The sequence below is a fragment of the Lissotriton vulgaris genome, chromosome 10, assembly GCF_964263255.1.
Source record: "Lissotriton vulgaris chromosome 10, aLisVul1.2, whole genome shotgun sequence".
NCBI classification, from domain to species: domain Eukaryota; kingdom Metazoa; phylum Chordata; class Amphibia; order Caudata; family Salamandridae; genus Lissotriton; species Lissotriton vulgaris.
Genome location: NC_141698.1, coordinates 536,221,653 through 536,242,691, shown reverse-complemented (window position 1 = coordinate 536,242,691; position 21,039 = coordinate 536,221,653). Strand labels below are relative to the sequence as shown.

The following is a 21,039-nucleotide window of genomic DNA, read 5'->3' as shown; positions in this document are numbered from 1 at the left end:
GCTCAGAATGTGCAGAACAAGTGTGAAAACCTCAGAGATATCATCCAACATGCTTGCAATTAGACGTATTCAAAACTCACTTGTGCAGGCATCGACAGGCAAATATCTGATGCCTAAATGCCAGCGAGTACAGCTTGGGAAAGCATCACCTGGGACACACTGAGACTAAGCAGGTAGGCAGATAAAGCATGGTGATCCATTTTTCTTCTGAGGTTAGAAATATGTTGTGCAACAATGCACCCAGTATAACGAGAAATAGTCAGGCATAGTGCTTTTTTAGTAGGGTTTGTATGTTTACCTCTAAAAAGGGCTCGTCCGGGATTTGAACCCGGGACCTCTCGCACCCTAAGCGAGAATCATACCCCTAGACCAACGAGCCACGCAAGAGTCACCTCTGACACGGCTCCAGGGGTTAGTGGCAGCTAGCCAGTACATGCTGCTCTGTTCTGCAATATGATTGCTGTCTTTTCCATGACCGTCATCAAACAAGAAATTAAAAAGCCTCTGTCCTTCAGACAGTTTGTTTGCTTTAAGTGTCTGCTCGTGGTGAGGACAAGAGAAGCATTTCTTCTCTCATGCCTTGCTTTCATGAAGTAGGCCCACCCTATAGAGCAAAGTGCGAGCAAGCGAATGGCGCAAGCTATCGTCACTTCTCTTTTCGAGCTGTCACTGAGATCTCTGGAGCACACTACGTCAGGCTGGTGAGGAATAGACAGCCTCTATTATCTCAGCTTTTCTATAAAGTGAGCCAGTAAATGCAAACACTGTGAAAAACAGCAAGCTGCATTTCTGCCCGGTCTCGAACCAGGGACCTTTCGCGTGTAAGGCGAACGTGATAACCACTACACTACAGAAACAGACACTACCTCAGGAATCTTGTTGGCGTGTATTGGGTTGGAACGCACAGACTAAGGGCCAACGTCCTTGAAGCTCAAAGTTGGGCTCTCCTTACCCGGTCTCTCTTTCTTTGGAAGACAGGAATGAGGACCACTTTTTTCCCCAAGAGGCGATTTTGAAACCATATCCTGAAATGACACTAGAAAAACTCTTTGCATGTAATGTTCCTACACTGCTGGTCCAGCCCAGAAAAGCAGTTGCAAGGAAGTCCTGCACTCCTTTATCATGTCAAAAGTGGAAAATAGCGTGCAGGGTAAGGAACCTTCTCGACATACACAGCGTCTTATAGCATTGAAAAGAAGAAAGGCTCCTATATGACAAGCAGCCTGAAAACTTCCACAGGATGGGCTCGTCCGGGATTTGAACCCGGGACCTCTCGCACCCGAAGCGAGAATCATACCCCTAGACCAACGAGCCTGAGTGGCCAGGAGACATTTTGAACAATTACTGAAGCGTCTTTCAGAAAACAGCAGGGCTATTTGGCTCGTCTCCCTATAAGTGAGCCACACAAAGTCATGTTTTCTCTCAAGTTGTTGTTTTTTCACTCCAGCAAGGAAGGGGGCAGCCAATCTCCTATCGGCCAGTGAGCAGTAAAAAGGCACAGATGAGAACAGCAAGCACTTTCTGGCACTTGTACTCCTCTGCAAGTCCTGGACCCTTGCTCCATAGACTTCCACACCAGAAGCAATGAAGGGCCCACCATTTCTTGCGCCTGAGAAAGAGGTGTTTGATATTTGGATTCAAACGCGCCCGCTCAGCGCTCGATCAGGCGAGATTTATATGAGTGGCTCACAGGCCTGAAACATTCACCTGGGAGACCCAGAGTGGCTGACTTCCCAGTATGGCCATTGTTGGGCGAGTCTCCTCCTTTCCTCCTGCCTCAATCTAGAATTGGCTGCAAATCACAAGAGGGAGTGCAATGTCCGTGTGTAGTGCCTACTACCAGCTACCTCTCTGTCTTCCTTATGTAAATTAGAATTTTCAAGGGGGGACCATTGGCAATCTGCTCCTCCCACATAACCAGGAAGCCCTGTTGAACATGTCTGCCTGTGTTGTTGCAGGGACAGTGCCTTCTCTGCCAAAAAGGTGGCAGGAGAGCCTCACAACAAATGATGGGATCAACTGCTTATTTCGAAACCCAGCAAGGCAGTTACTGTGATGGATTGCAAATGTAATGGAAGGTGTGCCTGCGGTGTCACTTTCAGAAATACATGGAATTGTGATTGAGGGCCCAGCCTGGTGGATTTCTCTTTATTTACTACAGGTTCCCGCAAATATTGTGGTGTGTGTGGGGAATGCACTGCAAAAATTAGGAAGACTTAAGGGTGTAAAAGGGACCTGTCAGAAGTGGGATTTGAACCCACGCCTCCATGAGGAGACCAGAAGGCTCAGCATCACTGAAGATCAAGCTCTCTTGAGTCTGGCGCCTTAGACCACTCGGCCATCCTGACGGCTCAGGGTGTGCTTAGTTCTGACTTTTCTGTCTGCACCTGCCAACGTTTCCACTTACAACGTTCACAGAAATGTCACAGGTGTAAAGGCCCCAACAATACAACATAGCTCACACAAAATAAAAATAGGCCCAAGAACAACCCCCAGATGATCGATGGAGATAACTTTGTTTCGTCTGCAAAGGTAAAAAAAAATTCTCGCGGCTCACCGTGTTCAAAGACCACCTCTTCTTAAACTTGCATTGAGATAATAAGGTTTTAGAGTGTGCACAAAAAAAGCATCCAATGCACAGTGTTTCTGCCCCGTCTCGAACCGGGGACCTTTCGCGTGTTAGGCGAACGTGATGACCACTACACTACAGAAACTACCTTGGTGCTTTCTACTGTTAGAGGAAAGTTTCTCTCAAGTCTTCACCCTACTTCTATTCTGCTGTATCAGCAGCGGCTCAGAATGTGCAGAACAAGTGTGAAAACCTCAGAGATATCATCCAACATGCTTGCAATTAGACGTATTCAAAACTCACTTGTGCAGGCATCGACAGGCAAATATTTGATGCCTAAATGCCAGCGAGTACAGCTTGGGAAAGCATCACCTGGGACACACTGAGACTAAGCAGGTAGGCAGATAAAGCATGGTGATCCATTTTTCTTCTGAGGTTAGAAATATGTTGTGCAACAATGCACCCAGTATAACGAGAAATAGTCAGGCATAGTGCTTTTTTAGTAGGGTTTGTATGTTTACCTCTAAAAAGGGCTCGTCCGGGATTTGAACCCGGGACCTCTCGCACCCTAAGCGAGAATCATACCCCTAGACCAACGAGCCACGCAAGAGTCACCTCTGACATGGCTCCAGGGGTTAGTGGCAGCTAGCCAGTACATGCTGCTCTGTTCTGCAATATGATTGCTGTCTTTTCCATGACCGTCATCAAACAAGAAATTAAAAAGCCTCTGTCCTTCAGACAGTTTGTTTGCTTTAAGTGTCTGCTCGTGGTGAGGACAAGAGAAGCATTTCTTCTCTCATGCCTTGCTTTCATGAAGTAGGCCCACCCTACAGAGCAAAGTGCGAGCAAGCGAATGGCGCAAGCTATCGTCACTTCTCTTTTCGAGCTGTCACTGAGATCTCTGGAGCACACTACGTCAGGCTGGTGAGGAATAGACAGCCTCTATTATCTCAGCTTTTCTATAAAGTGAGCCAGTAAATGCAAACACTGTGAAAAACAGCAAGCTGCATTTCTGCCCGGTCTCGAACCAGGGACCTTTCGCGTGTAAGGCGAACGTGATAACCACTACACTACAGAAACAGACACTACCTCAGGAATCTTGTTGGCGTGTATTGGGTTGGAACGCACAGACTAAGGGCCAACGTCCTTGAAGCTCAAAGTTGGGCTCTCCTTACCCGGTCTCTCTTTCTTTGGAAGACAGGAATGAGGACCACTTTTTTCCCCAAGAGGCGATTTTGAAACCATATCCTGAAATGACACTAGAAAAACTCTTTGCATGTAATGTTCCTACACTGCTGGTCCAGCCCAGAAAAGCAGTTGCAAGGAAGTCCTGCACTCCTTTATCATGTCAAAAGTGGAAAATAGCGTGCAGGGTAAGGAACCTTCTCGACATACACAGCGTCTTATAGCATTGAAAAGAAGAAAGGCTCCTATATGACAAGCAGCCTGAAAACTTCCACAGGATGGGCTCGTCCGGGATTTGAACCCGGGACCTCTCGCACCCGAAGCGAGAATCATACCCCTAGACCAACGAGCCTGAGTGGCCAGGAGACATTTTGAACAATTACTGAAGCGTCTTTCAGAAAACAGCAGGGCTATTTGGCTCGTCTCCCTATAAGTGAGCCACACAAAGTCATGTTTTCTCTCAAGTTGTTGTTTTTTCACTCCAGCAAGGAAGGGGGCAGCCAATCTCCTATCGGCCAGTGAGCAGTAAAAAGGCACAGATGAGAACAGCAAGCACTTTCTGGCACTTGTACTCCTCTGCAAGTCCTGGACCCTTGCTCCATAGACTTCCACACCAGAAGCAATGAAGGGCCCACCATTTCTTGCGCCTGAGAAAGAGGTGTTTGATATTTGGATTCAAACGCGCCCGCTCAGCGCTCGATCAGGCTCGATCAGGCGAGATTTATATGAGTGGCTCACAGGCCTGAAACATTCACCTGGGAGACCCAGAGTGGCTGACTTCCCAGTATGGCCATTGTTGGGCGAGTCTCCTCCTTTCCTCCTGCCTCAATCTAGAATTGGCTGCAAATCACAAGAGGGAGTGCAATGTCCGTGTGTAGTGCCTACTACCAGCTACCTCTCTGTCTTCCTTATGTAAATTAGAATTTTCAAGGGGGGACCATTGGCAATCTGCTCCTCCCACATAACCAGGAAGCCCTGTTGAACATGTCTGCCTGTGTTGTTGCAGGGACAGTGCCTTCTCTGCCAAAAAGGTGGCAGGAGAGCCTCACAACAAATGATGGGATCAACTGCTTATTTCGAAACCCAGCAAGGCAGTTACTGTGATGGATTGCAAATGTAATGGAAGGTGTGCCTGCGGTGTCACTTTCAGAAATACATGGAATTGTGATTGAGGGCCCAGCCTGGTGGATTTCTCTTTATTTACTACAGGTTCCCGCAAATATTGTGGTGTGTGTGGGGAATGCACTGCAAAAATTAGGAAGACTTAAGGGTGTAAAAGGGACCTGTCAGAAGTGGGATTTGAACCCACACCTCCATGAGGAGACCAGAAGGCTCAGCATCACTGAAGATCAAGCTCTCTTGAGTCTGGCGCCTTAGACCACTCGGCCATCCTGACGGCTCAGGGTGTGCTTAGTTCTGACTTTTCTGTCTGCACCTGCCAACGTTTCCACTTACAACGTTCACAGAAATGTCACAGGTGTAAAGGCCCCAACAATACAACATAGCTCACACAAAATAAAAATAGGCCCAAGAACAACCCCCAGATGATCGATGGAGATAACTTTGTTTCGTCTGCAAAGGTAAAAAAAAATTCTCGCGGCTCACCGTGTTCAAAGACCACCTCTTCTTAAACTTGCATTGAGATAATAAGGTTTTAGAGTGTGCACAAAAAAAGCATCCAATGCACAGTGTTTCTGCCCCGTCTCGAACCGGGGACCTTTCGCGTGTTAGGCGAACGTGATGACCACTACACTACAGAAACTACCTTGGTGCTTTCTACTGTTAGAGGAAAGTTTCTCTCAAGTCTTCACCCTACTTCTATTCTGCTGTATCAGCAGCGGCTCAGAATGTGCAGAACAAGTGTGAAAACCTCAGAGATATCATCCAACATGCTTGCAATTAGACGTATTCAAAACTCACTTGTGCAGGCATCGACAGGCAAATATCTGATGCCTAAATGCCAGCGAGTACAGCTTGGGAAAGCATCACCTGGGACACACTGAGACTAAGCAGGTAGGCAGATAAAGCATGGTGATCCATTTTTCTTCTGAGGTTAGAAATATGTTGTGCAACAATGCACCCAGTATAACGAGAAATAGTCAGGCATAGTGCTTTTTTAGTAGGGTTTGTATGTTTACCTCTAAAAAGGGCTCGTCCGGGATTTGAACCCGGGACCTCTCGCACCCTAAGCGAGAATCATACCCCTAGACCAACGAGCCACGCAAGAGTCACCTCTGACACGGCTCCAGGGGTTAGTGGCAGCTAGCCAGTACATGCTGCTCTGTTCTGCAATATGATTGCTGTCTTTTCCATGACCGTCATCAAACAAGAAATTAAAAAGCCTCTGTCCTTCAGACAGTTTGTTTGCTTTAAGTGTCTGCTCGTGGTGAGGACAAGAGAAGCATTTCTTCTCTCATGCCTTGCTTTCATGAAGTAGGCCCACCCTACAGAGCAAAGTGCGAGCAAGCGAATGGCGCAAGCTATCGTCACTTCTCTTTTCGAGCTGTCACTGAGATCTCTGGAGCACACTACGTCAGGCTGGTGAGGAATAGACAGCCTCTATTATCTCAGCTTTTCTATAAAGTGAGCCAGTAAATGCAAACACTGTGAAAAACAGCAAGCTGCATTTCTGCCCGGTCTCGAACCAGGGACCTTTCGCGTGTAAGGCGAACGTGATAACCACTACACTACAGAAACAGACACTACCTCAGGAATCTTGTTGGCGTGTATTGGGTTGGAACGCACAGACTAAGGGCCAACGTCCTTGAAGCTCAAAGTTGGGCTCTCCTTACCCGGTCTCTCTTTCTTTGGAAGACAGGAATGAGGACCACTTTTTTCCCCAAGAGGCGATTTTGAAACCATATCCTGAAATGACACTAGAAAAACTCTTTGCATGTAATGTTCCTACACTGCTGGTCCAGCCCAGAAAAGCAGTTGCAAGGAAGTCCTGCACTCCTTTATCATGTCAAAAGTGGAAAATAGCGTGCAGGGTAAGGAACCTTCTCGACATACACAGCGTCTTATAGCATTGAAAAGAAGAAAGGCTCCTATATGACAAGCAGCCTGAAAACTTCCACAGGATGGGCACGTCCGGGATTTGAACCCGGGACCTCTCGCACCCGAAGCGAGAATCATACCCCTAGACCAACGAGCCTGAGTGGCCAGGAGACATTTTGAACAATTACTGAAGCGTCTTTCAGAAAACAGCAGGGCTATTTGGCTCGTCTCCCTATAAGTGAGCCACACAAAGTCATGTTTTCTCTCAAGTTGTTGTTTTTTCACTCCAGCAAGGAAGGGGGCAGCCAATCTCCTATCGGCCAGTGAGCAGTAAAAAGGCACAGATGAGAACAGCAAGCACTTTCTGGCACTTGTACTCCTCTGCAAGTCCTGGACCCTTGCTCCATAGACTTCCACACCAGAAGCAATGAAGGGCCCACCATTTCTTGCGCCTGAGAAAGAGGTGTTTGATATTTGGATTCAAACGCGCCCGCTCAGCGCTCGATCAGGCGAGATTTATATGAGTGGCTCACAGGCCTGAAACATTCACCTGGGAGACCCAGAGTGGCTGACTTCCCAGTATGGCCATTGTTGGGCGAGTCTCCTCCTTTCCTCCTGCCTCAATCTAGAATTGGCTGCAAATCACAAGAGGGAGTGCAATGTCCGTGTGTAGTGCCTACTACCAGCTACCTCTCTGTCTTCCTTATGTAAATTAGAATTTTCAAGGGGGGACCATTGGCAATCTGCTCCTCCCACATAACCAGGAAGCCCTGTTGAACATGTCTGCCTGTGTTGTTGCAGGGACAGTGCCTTCTCTGCCAAAAAGGTGGCAGGAGAGCCTCACAACAAATGATGGGATCAACTGCTTATTTCGAAACCCAGCAAGGCAGTTACTGTGATGGATTGCAAATGTAATGGAAGGTGTGCCTGCGGTGTCACTTTCAGAAATACATGGAATTGTGATTGAGGGCCCAGCCTGGTGGATTTCTCTTTATTTACTACAGGTTCCCGCAAATATTGTGGTGTGTGTGGGGAATGCACTGCAAAAATTAGGAAGACTTAAGGGTGTAAAAGGGACCTGTCAGAAGTGGGATTTGAACCCACGCCTCCATGAGGAGACCAGAAGGCTCAGCATCACTGAAGATCAAGCTCTCTTGAGTCTGGCGCCTTAGACCACTCGGCCATCCTGACGGCTCAGGGTGTGCTTAGTTCTGACTTTTCTGTCTGCACCTGCCAACGTTTCCACTTACAACGTTCACAGAAATGTCACAGGTGTAAAGGCCCCAACAATACAACATAGCTCACACAAAATAAAAATAGGCCCAAGAACAACCCCCAGATGATCGATGGAGATAACTTTGTTTCGTCTGCAAAGGTAAAAAAAAATTCTCGCGGCTCACCGTGTTCAAAGACCACCTCTTCTTAAACTTGCATTGAGATAATAAGGTTTTAGAGTGTGCACAAAAAAAGCATCCAATGCACAGTGTTTCTGCCCCGTCTCGAACCGGGGACCTTTCGCGTGTTAGGCGAACGTGATGACCACTACACTACAGAAACTACCTTGGTGCTTTCTACTGTTAGAGGAAAGTTTCTCTCAAGTCTTCACCCTACTTCTATTCTGCTGTATCAGCAGCGGCTCAGAATGTGCAGAACAAGTGTGAAAACCTCAGAGATATCATCCAACATGCTTGCAATTAGACGTATTCAAAACTCACTTGTGCAGGCATCGACAGGCAAATATTTGATGCCTAAATGCCAGCGAGTACAGCTTGGGAAAGCATCACCTGGGACACACTGAGACTAAGCAGGTAGGCAGATAAAGCATGGTGATCCATTTTTCTTCTGAGGTTAGAAATATGTTGTGCAACAATGCACCCAGTATAACGAGAAATAGTCAGGCATAGTGCTTTTTTAGTAGGGTTTGTATGTTTACCTCTAAAAAGGGCTCGTCCGGGATTTGAACCCGGGACCTCTCGCACCCTAAGCGAGAATCATACCCCTAGACCAACGAGCCACGCAAGAGTCACCTCTGACATGGCTCCAGGGGTTAGTGGCAGCTAGCCAGTACATGCTGCTCTGTTCTGCAATATGATTGCTGTCTTTTCCATGACCGTCATCAAACAAGAAATTAAAAAGCCTCTGTCCTTCAGACAGTTTGTTTGCTTTAAGTGTCTGCTCGTGGTGAGGACAAGAGAAGCATTTCTTCTCTCATGCCTTGCTTTCATGAAGTAGGCCCACCCTACAGAGCAAAGTGCGAGCAAGCGAATGGCGCAAGCTATCGTCACTTCTCTTTTCGAGCTGTCACTGAGATCTCTGGAGCACACTACGTCAGGCTGGTGAGGAATAGACAGCCTCTATTATCTCAGCTTTTCTATAAAGTGAGCCAGTAAATGCAAACACTGTGAAAAACAGCAAGCTGCATTTCTGCCCGGTCTCGAACCAGGGACCTTTCGCGTGTAAGGCGAACGTGATAACCACTACACTACAGAAACAGACACTACCTCAGGAATCTTGTTGGCGTGTATTGGGTTGGAACGCACAGACTAAGGGCCAACGTCCTTGAAGCTCAAAGTTGGGCTCTCCTTACCCGGTCTCTCTTTCTTTGGAAGACAGGAATGAGGACCACTTTTTTCCCCAAGAGGCGATTTTGAAACCATATCCTGAAATGACACTAGAAAAACTCTTTGCATGTAATGTTCCTACACTGCTGGTCCAGCCCAGAAAAGCAGTTGCAAGGAAGTCCTGCACTCCTTTATCATGTAAAAAGTGGAAAATAGCGTGCAGGGTAAGGAACCTTCTCGACATACACAGCGTCTTATAGCATTGAAAAGAAGAAAGGCTCCTATATGACAAGCAGCCTGAAAACTTCCACAGGATGGGCTCGTCCGGGATTTGAACCCGGGACCTCTCGCACCCGAAGCGAGAATCATACCCCTAGACCAACGAGCCTGAGTGGCCAGGAGACATTTTGAACAATTACTGAAGCGTCTTTCAGAAAACAGCAGGGCTATTTGGCTCGTCTCCCTATAAGTGAGCCACACAAAGTCATGTTTTCTCTCAAGTTGTTGTTTTTTCACTCCAGCAAGGAAGGGGGCAGCCAATCTCCTATCGGCCAGTGAGCAGTAAAAAGGCACAGATGAGAACAGCAAGCACTTTCTGGCACTTGTACTCCTCTGCAAGTCCTGGACCCTTGCTCCATAGACTTCCACACCAGAAGCAATGAAGGGCCCACCATTTCTTGCGCCTGAGAAAGAGGTGTTTGATATTTGGATTCAAACGCGCCCGCTCAGCGCTCGATCAGGCTCGATCAGGCGAGATTTATATGAGTGGCTCACAGGCCTGAAACATTCACCTGGGAGACCCAGAGTGGCTGACTTCCCAGTATGGCCATTGTTGGGCGAGTCTCCTCCTTTCCTCCTGCCTCAATCTAGAATTGGCTGCAAATCACAAGAGGGAGTGCAATGTCCGTGTGTAGTGCCTACTACCAGCTACCTCTCTGTCTTCCTTATGTAAATTAGAATTTTCAAGGGGGGACCATTGGCAATCTGCTCCTCCCACATAACCAGGAAGCCCTGTTGAACATGTCTGCCTGTGTTGTTGCAGGGACAGTGCCTTCTCTGCCAAAAAGGTGGCAGGAGAGCCTCACAACAAATGATGGGATCAACTGCTTATTTCGAAACCCAGCAAGGCAGTTACTGTGATGGATTGCAAATGTAATGGAAGGTGTGCCTGCGGTGTCACTTTCAGAAATACATGGAATTGTGATTGAGGGCCCAGCCTGGTGGATTTCTCTTTATTTACTACAGGTTCCCGCAAATATTGTGGTGTGTGTGGGGAATGCACTGCAAAAATTAGGAAGACTTAAGGGTGTAAAAGGGACCTGTCAGAAGTGGGATTTGAACCCACGCCTCCATGAGGAGACCAGAAGGCTCAGCATCACTGAAGATCAAGCTCTCTTGAGTCTGGCGCCTTAGACCACTCGGCCATCCTGACGGCTCAGGGTGTGCTTAGTTCTGACTTTTCTGTCTGCACCTGCCAACGTTTCCACTTACAACGTTCACAGAAATGTCACAGGTGTAAAGGCCCCAACAATACAACATAGCTCACACAAAATAAAAATAGGCCCAAGAACAACCCCCAGATGATCGATGGAGATAACTTTGTTTCGTCTGCAAAGGTAAAAAAAAATTCTCGCGGCTCACCGTGTTCAAAGACCACCTCTTCTTAAACTTGCATTGAGATAATAAGGTTTTAGAGTGTGCACAAAAAAAGCATCCAATGCACAGTGTTTCTGCCCCGTCTCGAACCGGGGACCTTTCGCGTGTTAGGCGAACGTGATGACCACTACACTACAGAAACTACCTTGGTGCTTTCTACTGTTAGAGGAAAGTTTCTCTCAAGTCTTCACCCTACTTCTATTCTGCTGTATCAGCAGCGGCTCAGAATGTGCAGAACAAGTGTGAAAACCTCAGAGATATCATCCAACATGCTTGCAATTAGACGTATTCAAAACTCACTTGTGCAGGCATCGACAGGCAAATATCTGATGCCTAAATGCCAGCGAGTACAGCTTGGGAAAGCATCACCTGGGACACACTGAGACTAAGCAGGTAGGCAGATAAAGCATGGTGATCCATTTTTCTTCTGAGGTTAGAAATATGTTGTGCAACAATGCACCCAGTATAACGAGAAATAGTCAGGCATAGTGCTTTTTTAGTAGGGTTTGTATGTTTACCTCTAAAAAGGGCTCGTCCGGGATTTGAACCCGGGACCTCTCGCACCCTAAGCGAGAATCATACCCCTAGACCAACGAGCCACGCAAGAGTCACCTCTGACACGGCTCCAGGGGTTAGTGGCAGCTAGCCAGTACATGCTGCTCTGTTCTGCAATATGATTGCTGTCTTTTCCATGACCGTCATCAAACAAGAAATTAAAAAGCCTCTGTCCTTCAGACAGTTTGTTTGCTTTAAGTGTCTGCTCGTGGTGAGGACAAGAGAAGCATTTCTTCTCTCATGCCTTGCTTTCATGAAGTAGGCCCACCCTACAGAGCAAAGTGCGAGCAAGCGAATGGCGCAAGCTATCGTCACTTCTCTTTTCGAGCTGTCACTGAGATCTCTGGAGCACACTACGTCAGGCTGGTGAGGAATAGACAGCCTCTATTATCTCAGCTTTTCTATAAAGTGAGCCAGTAAATGCAAACACTGTGAAAAACAGCAAGCTGCATTTCTGCCCGGTCTCGAACCAGGGACCTTTCGCGTGTAAGGCGAACGTGATAACCACTACACTACAGAAACAGACACTACCTCAGGAATCTTGTTGGCGTGTATTGGGTTGGAACGCACAGACTAAGGGCCAACGTCCTTGAAGCTCAAAGTTGGGCTCTCCTTACCCGGTCTCTCTTTCTTTGGAAGACAGGAATGAGGACCACTTTTTTCCCCAAGAGGCGATTTTGAAACCATATCCTGAAATGACACTAGAAAAACTCTTTGCATGTAATGTTCCTACACTGCTGGTCCAGCCCAGAAAAGCAGTTGCAAGGAAGTCCTGCACTCCTTTATCATGTCAAAAGTGGAAAATAGCGTGCAGGGTAAGGAACCTTCTCGACATACACAGCGTCTTATAGCATTGAAAAGAAGAAAGGCTCCTATATGACAAGCAGCCTGAAAACTTCCACAGGATGGGCTCGTCCGGGATTTGAACCCGGGACCTCTCGCACCCGAAGCGAGAATCATACCCCTAGACCAACGAGCCTGAGTGGCCAGGAGACATTTTGAACAATTACTGAAGCGTCTTTCAGAAAACAGCAGGGCTATTTGGCTCGTCTCCCTATAAGTGAGCCACACAAAGTCATGTTTTCTCTCAAGTTGTTGTTTTTTCACTCCAGCAAGGAAGGGGGCAGCCAATCTCCTATCGGCCAGTGAGCAGTAAAAAGGCACAGATGAGAACAGCAAGCACTTTCTGGCACTTGTACTCCTCTGCAAGTCCTGGACCCTTGCTCCATAGACTTCCACACCAGAAGCAATGAAGGGCCCACCATTTCTTGCGCCTGAGAAAGAGGTGTTTGATATTTGGATTCAAACGCGCCCGCTCAGCGCTCGATCAGGCGAGATTTATATGAGTGGCTCACAGGCCTGAAACATTCACCTGGGAGACCCAGAGTGGCTGACTTCCCAGTATGGCCATTGTTGGGCGAGTCTCCTCCTTTCCTCCTGCCTCAATCTAGAATTGGCTGCAAATCACAAGAGGGAGTGCAATGTCCGTGTGTAGTGCCTACTACCAGCTACCTCTCTGTCTTCCTTATGTAAATTAGAATTTTCAAGGGGGGACCATTGGCAATCTGCTCCTCCCACATAACCAGGAAGCCCTGTTGAACATGTCTGCCTGTGTTGTTGCAGGGACAGTGCCTTCTCTGCCAAAAAGGTGGCAGGAGAGCCTCACAACAAATGATGGGATCAACTGCTTATTTCGAAACCCAGCAAGGCAGTTACTGTGATGGATTGCAAATGTAATGGAAGGTGTGCCTGCGGTGTCACTTTCAGAAATACATGGAATTGTGATTGAGGGCCCAGCCTGGTGGATTTCTCTTTATTTACTACAGGTTCCCGCAAATATTGTGGTGTGTGTGGGGAATGCACTGCAAAAATTAGGAAGACTTAAGGGTGTAAAAGGGACCTGTCAGAAGTGGGATTTGAACCCACGCCTCCATGAGGAGACCAGAAGGCTCAGCATCACTGAAGATCAAGCTCTCTTGAGTCTGGCGCCTTAGACCACTCGGCCATCCTGACGGCTCAGGGTGTGCTTAGTTCTGACTTTTCTGTCTGCACCTGCCAACGTTTCCACTTACAACGTTCACAGAAATGTCACAGGTGTAAAGGCCCCAACAATACAACATAGCTCACACAAAATAAAAATAGGCCCAAGAACAACCCCCAGATGATCGATGGAGATAACTTTGTTTCGTCTGCAAAGGTAAAAAAAAATTCTCGCGGCTCACCGTGTTCAAAGACCACCTCTTCTTAAACTTGCATTGAGATAATAAGGTTTTAGAGTGTGCACAAAAAAAGCATCCAATGCACAGTGTTTCTGCCCCGTCTCGAACCGGGGACCTTTCGCGTGTTAGGCGAACGTGATGACCACTACACTACAGAAACTACCTTGGTGCTTTCTACTGTTAGAGGAAAGTTTCTCTCAAGTCTTCACCCTACTTCTATTCTGCTGTATCAGCAGCGGCTCAGAATGTGCAGAACAAGTGTGAAAACCTCAGAGATATCATCCAACATGCTTGCAATTAGACGTATTCAAAACTCACTTGTGCAGGCATCGACAGGCAAATATTTGATGCCTAAATGCCAGCGAGTACAGCTTGGGAAAGCATCACCTGGGACACACTGAGACTAAGCAGGTAGGCAGATAAAGCATGGTGATCCATTTTTCTTCTGAGGTTAGAAATATGTTGTGCAACAATGCACCCAGTATAACGAGAAATAGTCAGGCATAGTGCTTTTTTAGTAGGGTTTGTATGTTTACCTCTAAAAAGGGCTCGTCCGGGATTTGAACCCGGGACCTCTCGCACCCTAAGCGAGAATCATACCCCTAGACCAACGAGCCACGCAAGAGTCACCTCTGACATGGCTCCAGGGGTTAGTGGCAGCTAGCCAGTACATGCTGCTCTGTTCTGCAATATGATTGCTGTCTTTTCCATGACCGTCATCAAACAAGAAATTAAAAAGCCTCTGTCCTTCAGACAGTTTGTTTGCTTTAAGTGTCTGCTCGTGGTGAGGACAAGAGAAGCATTTCTTCTCTCATGCCTTGCTTTCATGAAGTAGGCCCACCCTACAGAGCAAAGTGCGAGCAAGCGAATGGCGCAAGCTATCGTCACTTCTCTTTTCGAGCTGTCACTGAGATCTCTGGAGCACACTACGTCAGGCTGGTGAGGAATAGACAGCCTCTATTATCTCAGCTTTTCTATAAAGTGAGCCAGTAAATGCAAACACTGTGAAAAACAGCAAGCTGCATTTCTGCCCGGTCTCGAACCAGGGACCTTTCGCGTGTAAGGCGAACGTGATAACCACTACACTACAGAAACAGACACTACCTCAGGAATCTTGTTGGCGTGTATTGGGTTGGAACGCACAGACTAAGGGCCAACGTCCTTGAAGCTCAAAGTTGGGCTCTCCTTACCCGGTCTCTCTTTCTTTGGAAGACAGGAATGAGGACCACTTTTTTCCCCAAGAGGCGATTTTGAAACCATATCCTGAAATGACACTAGAAAAACTCTTTGCATGTAATGTTCCTACACTGCTGGTCCAGCCCAGAAAAGCAGTTGCAAGGAAGTCCTGCACTCCTTTATCATGTCAAAAGTGGAAAATAGCGTGCAGGGTAAGGAACCTTCTCGACATACACAGCGTCTTATAGCATTGAAAAGAAGAAAGGCTCCTATATGACAAGCAGCCTGAAAACTTCCACAGGATGGGCTCGTCCGGGATTTGAACCCGGGACCTCTCGCACCCGAAGCGAGAATCATACCCCTAGACCAACGAGCCTGAGTGGCCAGGAGACATTTTGAACAATTACTGAAGCGTCTTTCAGAAAACAGCAGGGCTATTTGGCTCGTCTCCCTATAAGTGAGCCACACAAAGTCATGTTTTCTCTCAAGTTGTTGTTTTTTCACTCCAGCAAGGAAGGGGGCAGCCAATCTCCTATCGGCCAGTGAGCAGTAAAAAGGCACAGATGAGAACAGCAAGCACTTTCTGGCACTTGTACTCCTCTGCAAGTCCTGGACCCTTGCTCCATAGACTTCCACACCAGAAGCAATGAAGGGCCCACCATTTCTTGCGCCTGAGAAAGAGGTGTTTGATATTTGGATTCAAACGCGCCCGCTCAGCGCTCGATCAGGCGAGATTTATATGAGTGGCTCACAGGCCTGAAACATTCACCTGGGAGACCCAGAGTGGCTGACTTCCCAGTATGGCCATTGTTGGGCGAGTCTCCTCCTTTCCTCCTGCCTCAATCTAGAATTGGCTGCAAATCACAAGAGGGAGTGCAATGTCCGTGTGTAGTGCCTACTACCAGCTACCTCTCTGTCTTCCTTATGTAAATTAGAATTTTCAAGGGGGGACCATTGGCAATCTGCTCCTCCCACATAACCAGGAAGCCCTGTTGAACATGTCTGCCTGTGTTGTTGCAGGGACAGTGCCTTCTCTGCCAAAAAGGTGGCAGGAGAGCCTCACAACAAATGATGGGATCAACTGCTTATTTCGAAACCCAGCAAGGCAGTTACTGTGATGGATTGCAAATGTAATGGAAGGTGTGCCTGCGGTGTCACTTTCAGAAATACATGGAATTGTGATTGAGGGCCCAGCCTGGTGGATTTCTCTTTATTTACTACAGGTTCCCGCAAATATTGTGGTGTGTGTGGGGAATGCACTGCAAAAATTAGGAAGACTTAAGGGTGTAAAAGGGACCTGTCAGAAGTGGGATTTGAACCCACGCCTCCATGAGGAGACCAGAAGGCTCAGCATCACTGAAGATCAAGCTCTCTTGAGTCTGGCGCCTTAGACCACTCGGCCATCCTGACGGCTCAGGGTGTGCTTAGTTCTGACTTTTCTGTCTGCACCTGCCAACGTTTCCACTTACAACGTTCACAGAAATGTCACAGGTGTAAAGGCCCCAACAATACAACATAGCTCACACAAAATAAAAATAGGCCCAAGAACAACCCCCAGATGATCGATGGAGATAACTTTGTTTCGTCTGCAAAGGTAAAAAAAAATTCTCGCGGCTCACCGTGTTCAAAGACCACCTCTTCTTAAACTTGCATTGAGATAATAAGGTTTTAGAGTGTGCACAAAAAAAGCATCCAATGCACAGTGTTTCTGCCCCGTCTCGAACCGGGGACCTTTCGCGTGTTAGGCGAACGTGATGACCACTACACTACAGAAACTACCTTGGTGCTTTCTACTGTTAGAGGAAAGTTTCTCTCAAGTCTTCACCCTACTTCTATTCTGCTGTATCAGCAGCGGCTCAGAATGTGCAGAACAAGTGTGAAAACCTCAGAGATATCATCCAACATGCTTGCAATTAGACGTATTCAAAACTCACTTGTGCAGGCATCGACAGGCAAATATTTGATGCCTAAATGCCAGCGAGTACAGCTTGGGAAAGCATCACCTGGGACACACTGAGACTAAGCAGGTAGGCAGATAAAGCATGGTGATCCATTTTTCTTCTGAGGTTAGAAATATGTTGTGCAACAATGCACCCAGTATAACGAGAAATAGTCAGGCATAGTGCTTTTTTAGTAGGGTTTGTATGTTTACCTCTAAAAAGGGCTCGTCCGGGATTTGAACCCGGGACCTCTCGCACCCTAAGCGAGAATCATACCCCTAGACCAACGAGCCACGCAAGAGTCACCTCTGACATGGCTCCAGGGGTTAGTGGCAGCTAGCCAGTACATGCTGCTCTGTTCTGCAATATGATTGCTGTCTTTTCCATGACCGTCATCAAACAAGAAATTAAAAAGCCTCTGTCCTTCAGACAGTTTGTTTGCTTTAAGTGTCTGCTCGTGGTGAGGACAAGAGAAGCATTTCTTCTCTCATGCCTTGCTTTCATGAAGTAGGCCCACCCTACAGAGCAAAGTGCGAGCAAGCGAATGGCGCAAGCTATCGTCACTTCTCTTTTCGAGCTGTCACTGAGATCTCTGGAGCACACTACGTCAGGCTGGTGAGGAATAGACAGCCTCTATTATCTCAGCTTTTCTATAAAGTGAGCCAGTAAATGCAAACACTGTGAAAAACAGCAAGCTGCATTTCTGCCCGGTCTCGAACCAGGGACCTTTCGCGTGTAAGGCGAACGTGATAACCACTACACTACAGAAACAGACACTACCTCAGGAATCTTGTTGGCGTGTATTGGGTTGGAACGCACAGACTAAGGGCCAACGTCCTTGAAGCTCAAAGTTGGGCTCTCCTTACCCGGTCTCTCTTTCTTTGGAAGACAGGAATGAGGACCACTTTTTTCCCCAAGAGGCGATTTTGAAACCATATCCTGAAATGACACTAGAAAAACTCTTTGCATGTAATGTTCCTACACTGCTGGTCCAGCCCAGAAAAGCAGTTGCAAGGAAGTCCTGCACTCCTTTATCATGTCAAAAGTGGAAAATAGCGTGCAGGGTAAGGAACCTTCTCGACATACACAGCGTCTTATAGCATTGAAAAGAAGAAAGGCTCCTATATGACAAGCAGCCTGAAAACTTCCACAGGATGGGCTCGTCCGGGATTTGAACCCGGGACCTCTCGCACCCGAAGCGAGAATCATACCCCTAGACCAACGAGCCTGAGTGGCCAGGAGACATTTTGAACAATTACTGAAGCGTCTTTCAGAAAACAGCAGGGCTATTTGGCTCGTCTCCCTATAAGTGAGCCACACAAAGTCATGTTTTCTCTCAAGTTGTTGTTTTTTCACTCCAGCAAGGAAGGGGGCAGCCAATCTCCTATCGGCCAGTGAGCAGTAAAAAGGCACAGATGAGAACAGCAAGCACTTTCTGGCACTTGTACTCCTCTGCAAGTCCTGGACCCTTGCTCCATAGACTTCCACACCAGAAGCAATGAAGGGCCCACCATTTCTTGCGCCTGAGAAAGAGGTGTTTGATATTTGGATTCAAACGCGCCCGCTCAGCGCTCGATCAGGCTCGATCAGGCGAGATTTATATGAGTGGCTCACAGGCCTGAAACATTCACCTGGGAGACCCAGAGTGGCTGACTTCCCAGTATGGCCATTGTTGGGCGAGTCTCCTCCTTTCCTCCTGCCTCAATCTAGAATTGGCTGCAAATCACAAGAGGGAGTGCAATGTCCGTGTGTAGTGCCTACTACCAGCTACCTCTCTGTCTTCCTTATGTAAATTAGAATTTTCAAGGGGGGACCATTGGCAATCTGCTCCTCCCACATAACCAGGAAGCCCTGTTGAACATGTCTGCCTGTGTTGTTGCAGGGACAGTGCCTTCTCTGCCAAAAAGGTGGCAGGAGAGCCTCACAACAAATGATGGGATCAACTGCTTATTTCGAAACCCAGCAAGGCAGTTACTGTGATGGATTGCAAATGTAATGGAAGGTGTGCCTGCGGTGTCACTTTCAGAAATACATGGAATTGTGATTGAGGGCCCAGCCTGGTGGATTTCTCTTTATTTACTACAGGTTCCCGCAAATATTGTGGTGTGTGTGGGGAATGCACTGCAAAAATTAGGAAGACTTAAGGGTGTAAAAGGGACCTGTCAGAAGTGGGATTTGAACCCACGCCTCCATGAGGAGACCAGAAGGCTCAGCATCACTGAAGATCAAGCTCTCTTGAGTCTGGCGCCTTAGACCACTCGGCCATCCTGACGGCTCAGGGTGTGCTTAGTTCTGACTTTTCTGTCTGCACCTGCCAACGTTTCCACTTACAACGTTCACAGAAATGTCACAGGTGTAAAGGCCCCAACAATACAACATAGCTCACACAAAATAAAAATAGGCCCAAGAACAACCCCCAGATGATCGATGGAGATAACTTTGTTTCGTCTGCAAAGGTAAAAAAAAATTCTCGCGGCTCACCGTGTTCAAAGACCACCTCTTCTTAAACTTGCATTGAGATAATAAGGTTTTAGAGTGTGCACAAAAAAAGCATCCAATGCACAGTGTTTCTGCCCCGTCTCGAACCGGGGACCTTTCGCGTGTTAGGCGAACGTGATGACCACTACACTACAGAAACTACCTTGGTGCTTTCTACTGTTAGAGGAAAGTTTCTCTCAAGTCTTCACCCTACTTCTATTCTGCTGTATCAGCAGCGGCTCAGAATGTGCAGAACAAGTGTGAAAACCTCAGAGATATCATCCAACATGCTTGCAATTAGACGTATTCAAAACTCACTTGTGCAGGCATCGACAGGCAAATATCTGATGCCTAAATGCCAGCGAGTACAGCTTGGGAAAGCATCACCTGGGACACACTGAGACTAAGCAGGTAGGCAGATAAAGCATGGTGATCCATTTTTCTTCTGAGGTTAGAAATATGTTGTGCAACAATGCACCCAGTATAACGAGAAATAGTCAGGCATAGTGCTTTTTTAGTAGGGTTTGTATGTTTACCTCTAAAAAGGGCTCGTCCGGGATTTGAACCCGGGACCTCTCGCACCCTAAGCGAGAATCATACCCCTAGACCAACGAGCCACGCAAGAGTCACCTCTGACACGGCTCCGGGGGTTAGTGGCAGCTAGCCAGTACATGCTGCTCTGTTCTGCAATATGATTGCTGTCTTTTCCATGACCGTCATCAAACAAGAAATTAAAAAGCCTCTGTCCTTCAGACAGTTTGTTTGCTTTAAGTGTCTGCTCGTGGTGAGGACAAGAGAAGCATTTCTTCTCTCATGCCTTGCTTTCATGAAGTAGGCCCACCCTACAGAGCAAAGTGCGAGCAAGCGAATGGCGCAAGCTATCGTCACTTCTCTTTTCGAGCTGTCACTGAGATCTCTGGAGCACACTACGTCAGGCTGGTGAGGAATAGACAGCCTCTATTATCTCAGCTTTTCTATAAAGTGAGCCAGTAAATGCAAACACTGTGAAAAACAGCAAGCTGCATTTCTGCCCGGTCTCGAACCAGGGACCTTTCGCGTGTAAGGCGAACGTGATAACCACTACACTACAGAAACAGACACTACCTCAGGAATCTTGTTGGCGTGTATTGGGTTGGAACGCACAGACTAAGGGCCAACGTCCTTGAAGCTCAAAGTTGGGCTCTCCTTACCCGGTCTCTCTTTCTTTGGAAGACAGGAATGAGGACCACTTTTTTCCCCAAGAGGCGATTTTGAAACCATATCCTGAAATGACACTAGAAAAACTCTTTGCATGTAATGTTCCTACACTGCTGGTCCAGCCCAGAAAAGCAGTTGCAAGGAAGTCCTGCACTCCTTTATCATGTCAAAAGTGGAAAATAGCGTGCAGGGTAAGGAACCTTCTCGACATACACAGCGTCTTATAGCATTGAAAAGAAGAAAGGCTCCTATATGACAAGCAGCCTGAAAACTTCCACAGGATGGGCTCGTCCGGGATTTGAACCCGGGACCTCTCGCACCCGAAGCGAGAATCATACCCCTAGACCAACGAGCCTGAGTGGCCAGGAGACATTTTGAACAATTACTGAAGCGTCTTTCAGAAAACAGCAGGGCTATTTGGCTCGTCTCCCTATAAGTGAGCCACACAAAGTCATGTTTTCTCTCAAGTTGTTGTTTTTTCACTCCAGCAAGGAAGGGGGCAGCCA

At 47.4% G+C, this 21,039-nt stretch overlaps 38 non-coding genes across 38 annotated transcripts; all 38 read right to left on the bottom strand.

The window, feature by feature from the left end:
* Window positions 1–307: 307 nt before the first annotated feature.
* On the bottom strand, window positions 308–379 carry TRNAP-AGG (transfer RNA proline (anticodon AGG)). Its single transcript has one exon. It is a non-coding gene; the product is annotated as a tRNA-Pro (tRNA).
* A 405-nt stretch (window positions 380–784) lies between these two features.
* TRNAV-UAC (transfer RNA valine (anticodon UAC)) lies at window positions 785–857 on the bottom strand. The gene has a single exon. It is a non-coding gene; the product is annotated as a tRNA-Val (tRNA).
* A 385-nt stretch (window positions 858–1,242) lies between these two features.
* TRNAP-CGG (transfer RNA proline (anticodon CGG)) lies at window positions 1,243–1,314 on the bottom strand. The gene has a single exon. It is a non-coding gene; the product is annotated as a tRNA-Pro (tRNA).
* Window positions 1,315–2,236: 922 nt separating this feature from the next.
* On the bottom strand, window positions 2,237–2,348 carry TRNAL-CAA (transfer RNA leucine (anticodon CAA)). The gene is made up of 2 exons: window positions 2,311–2,348; window positions 2,237–2,282 (listed from the first exon to the last, which is right to left on the bottom strand). It is a non-coding gene; the product is annotated as a tRNA-Leu (tRNA).
* Window positions 2,349–2,641: 293 nt separating this feature from the next.
* Window positions 2,642–2,714, bottom strand: TRNAV-AAC (transfer RNA valine (anticodon AAC)). Its single transcript has one exon. It is a non-coding gene; the product is annotated as a tRNA-Val (tRNA).
* A 385-nt stretch (window positions 2,715–3,099) lies between these two features.
* Window positions 3,100–3,171, bottom strand: TRNAP-AGG (transfer RNA proline (anticodon AGG)). Its single transcript has one exon. It is a non-coding gene; the product is annotated as a tRNA-Pro (tRNA).
* Window positions 3,172–3,576: 405 nt separating this feature from the next.
* Window positions 3,577–3,649, bottom strand: TRNAV-UAC (transfer RNA valine (anticodon UAC)). The gene has a single exon. It is a non-coding gene; the product is annotated as a tRNA-Val (tRNA).
* A 385-nt stretch (window positions 3,650–4,034) lies between these two features.
* On the bottom strand, window positions 4,035–4,106 carry TRNAP-CGG (transfer RNA proline (anticodon CGG)). The gene has a single exon. It is a non-coding gene; the product is annotated as a tRNA-Pro (tRNA).
* Window positions 4,107–5,038: 932 nt separating this feature from the next.
* TRNAL-CAA (transfer RNA leucine (anticodon CAA)) lies at window positions 5,039–5,150 on the bottom strand. The gene is made up of 2 exons: window positions 5,113–5,150; window positions 5,039–5,084 (listed from the first exon to the last, which is right to left on the bottom strand). It is a non-coding gene; the product is annotated as a tRNA-Leu (tRNA).
* A 293-nt stretch (window positions 5,151–5,443) lies between these two features.
* TRNAV-AAC (transfer RNA valine (anticodon AAC)) lies at window positions 5,444–5,516 on the bottom strand. The gene has a single exon. It is a non-coding gene; the product is annotated as a tRNA-Val (tRNA).
* A 385-nt stretch (window positions 5,517–5,901) lies between these two features.
* TRNAP-AGG (transfer RNA proline (anticodon AGG)) lies at window positions 5,902–5,973 on the bottom strand. Its single transcript has one exon. It is a non-coding gene; the product is annotated as a tRNA-Pro (tRNA).
* Window positions 5,974–6,378: 405 nt separating this feature from the next.
* TRNAV-UAC (transfer RNA valine (anticodon UAC)) lies at window positions 6,379–6,451 on the bottom strand. Its single transcript has one exon. It is a non-coding gene; the product is annotated as a tRNA-Val (tRNA).
* A 385-nt stretch (window positions 6,452–6,836) lies between these two features.
* Window positions 6,837–6,908, bottom strand: TRNAP-CGG (transfer RNA proline (anticodon CGG)). Its single transcript has one exon. It is a non-coding gene; the product is annotated as a tRNA-Pro (tRNA).
* A 922-nt stretch (window positions 6,909–7,830) lies between these two features.
* Window positions 7,831–7,942, bottom strand: TRNAL-CAA (transfer RNA leucine (anticodon CAA)). Its single transcript has 2 exons — window positions 7,905–7,942; window positions 7,831–7,876 (listed from the first exon to the last, which is right to left on the bottom strand). It is a non-coding gene; the product is annotated as a tRNA-Leu (tRNA).
* Window positions 7,943–8,235: 293 nt separating this feature from the next.
* Window positions 8,236–8,308, bottom strand: TRNAV-AAC (transfer RNA valine (anticodon AAC)). The gene has a single exon. It is a non-coding gene; the product is annotated as a tRNA-Val (tRNA).
* Window positions 8,309–8,693: 385 nt separating this feature from the next.
* Window positions 8,694–8,765, bottom strand: TRNAP-AGG (transfer RNA proline (anticodon AGG)). The gene has a single exon. It is a non-coding gene; the product is annotated as a tRNA-Pro (tRNA).
* Window positions 8,766–9,170: 405 nt separating this feature from the next.
* On the bottom strand, window positions 9,171–9,243 carry TRNAV-UAC (transfer RNA valine (anticodon UAC)). Its single transcript has one exon. It is a non-coding gene; the product is annotated as a tRNA-Val (tRNA).
* A 385-nt stretch (window positions 9,244–9,628) lies between these two features.
* On the bottom strand, window positions 9,629–9,700 carry TRNAP-CGG (transfer RNA proline (anticodon CGG)). Its single transcript has one exon. It is a non-coding gene; the product is annotated as a tRNA-Pro (tRNA).
* Window positions 9,701–10,632: 932 nt separating this feature from the next.
* Window positions 10,633–10,744, bottom strand: TRNAL-CAA (transfer RNA leucine (anticodon CAA)). The gene is made up of 2 exons: window positions 10,707–10,744; window positions 10,633–10,678 (listed from the first exon to the last, which is right to left on the bottom strand). It is a non-coding gene; the product is annotated as a tRNA-Leu (tRNA).
* A 293-nt stretch (window positions 10,745–11,037) lies between these two features.
* Window positions 11,038–11,110, bottom strand: TRNAV-AAC (transfer RNA valine (anticodon AAC)). Its single transcript has one exon. It is a non-coding gene; the product is annotated as a tRNA-Val (tRNA).
* A 385-nt stretch (window positions 11,111–11,495) lies between these two features.
* Window positions 11,496–11,567, bottom strand: TRNAP-AGG (transfer RNA proline (anticodon AGG)). Its single transcript has one exon. It is a non-coding gene; the product is annotated as a tRNA-Pro (tRNA).
* A 405-nt stretch (window positions 11,568–11,972) lies between these two features.
* TRNAV-UAC (transfer RNA valine (anticodon UAC)) lies at window positions 11,973–12,045 on the bottom strand. Its single transcript has one exon. It is a non-coding gene; the product is annotated as a tRNA-Val (tRNA).
* Window positions 12,046–12,430: 385 nt separating this feature from the next.
* Window positions 12,431–12,502, bottom strand: TRNAP-CGG (transfer RNA proline (anticodon CGG)). The gene has a single exon. It is a non-coding gene; the product is annotated as a tRNA-Pro (tRNA).
* A 922-nt stretch (window positions 12,503–13,424) lies between these two features.
* Window positions 13,425–13,536, bottom strand: TRNAL-CAA (transfer RNA leucine (anticodon CAA)). Its single transcript has 2 exons — window positions 13,499–13,536; window positions 13,425–13,470 (listed from the first exon to the last, which is right to left on the bottom strand). It is a non-coding gene; the product is annotated as a tRNA-Leu (tRNA).
* A 293-nt stretch (window positions 13,537–13,829) lies between these two features.
* TRNAV-AAC (transfer RNA valine (anticodon AAC)) lies at window positions 13,830–13,902 on the bottom strand. Its single transcript has one exon. It is a non-coding gene; the product is annotated as a tRNA-Val (tRNA).
* Window positions 13,903–14,287: 385 nt separating this feature from the next.
* Window positions 14,288–14,359, bottom strand: TRNAP-AGG (transfer RNA proline (anticodon AGG)). Its single transcript has one exon. It is a non-coding gene; the product is annotated as a tRNA-Pro (tRNA).
* Window positions 14,360–14,764: 405 nt separating this feature from the next.
* Window positions 14,765–14,837, bottom strand: TRNAV-UAC (transfer RNA valine (anticodon UAC)). The gene has a single exon. It is a non-coding gene; the product is annotated as a tRNA-Val (tRNA).
* Window positions 14,838–15,222: 385 nt separating this feature from the next.
* On the bottom strand, window positions 15,223–15,294 carry TRNAP-CGG (transfer RNA proline (anticodon CGG)). Its single transcript has one exon. It is a non-coding gene; the product is annotated as a tRNA-Pro (tRNA).
* Window positions 15,295–16,216: 922 nt separating this feature from the next.
* On the bottom strand, window positions 16,217–16,328 carry TRNAL-CAA (transfer RNA leucine (anticodon CAA)). Its single transcript has 2 exons — window positions 16,291–16,328; window positions 16,217–16,262 (listed from the first exon to the last, which is right to left on the bottom strand). It is a non-coding gene; the product is annotated as a tRNA-Leu (tRNA).
* A 293-nt stretch (window positions 16,329–16,621) lies between these two features.
* TRNAV-AAC (transfer RNA valine (anticodon AAC)) lies at window positions 16,622–16,694 on the bottom strand. Its single transcript has one exon. It is a non-coding gene; the product is annotated as a tRNA-Val (tRNA).
* Window positions 16,695–17,079: 385 nt separating this feature from the next.
* TRNAP-AGG (transfer RNA proline (anticodon AGG)) lies at window positions 17,080–17,151 on the bottom strand. The gene has a single exon. It is a non-coding gene; the product is annotated as a tRNA-Pro (tRNA).
* A 405-nt stretch (window positions 17,152–17,556) lies between these two features.
* TRNAV-UAC (transfer RNA valine (anticodon UAC)) lies at window positions 17,557–17,629 on the bottom strand. The gene has a single exon. It is a non-coding gene; the product is annotated as a tRNA-Val (tRNA).
* A 385-nt stretch (window positions 17,630–18,014) lies between these two features.
* On the bottom strand, window positions 18,015–18,086 carry TRNAP-CGG (transfer RNA proline (anticodon CGG)). Its single transcript has one exon. It is a non-coding gene; the product is annotated as a tRNA-Pro (tRNA).
* A 932-nt stretch (window positions 18,087–19,018) lies between these two features.
* Window positions 19,019–19,130, bottom strand: TRNAL-CAA (transfer RNA leucine (anticodon CAA)). The gene is made up of 2 exons: window positions 19,093–19,130; window positions 19,019–19,064 (listed from the first exon to the last, which is right to left on the bottom strand). It is a non-coding gene; the product is annotated as a tRNA-Leu (tRNA).
* Window positions 19,131–19,423: 293 nt separating this feature from the next.
* Window positions 19,424–19,496, bottom strand: TRNAV-AAC (transfer RNA valine (anticodon AAC)). The gene has a single exon. It is a non-coding gene; the product is annotated as a tRNA-Val (tRNA).
* A 385-nt stretch (window positions 19,497–19,881) lies between these two features.
* On the bottom strand, window positions 19,882–19,953 carry TRNAP-AGG (transfer RNA proline (anticodon AGG)). Its single transcript has one exon. It is a non-coding gene; the product is annotated as a tRNA-Pro (tRNA).
* A 405-nt stretch (window positions 19,954–20,358) lies between these two features.
* TRNAV-UAC (transfer RNA valine (anticodon UAC)) lies at window positions 20,359–20,431 on the bottom strand. The gene has a single exon. It is a non-coding gene; the product is annotated as a tRNA-Val (tRNA).
* A 385-nt stretch (window positions 20,432–20,816) lies between these two features.
* TRNAP-CGG (transfer RNA proline (anticodon CGG)) lies at window positions 20,817–20,888 on the bottom strand. The gene has a single exon. It is a non-coding gene; the product is annotated as a tRNA-Pro (tRNA).
* Window positions 20,889–21,039: the final 151 nt, after the last annotated feature.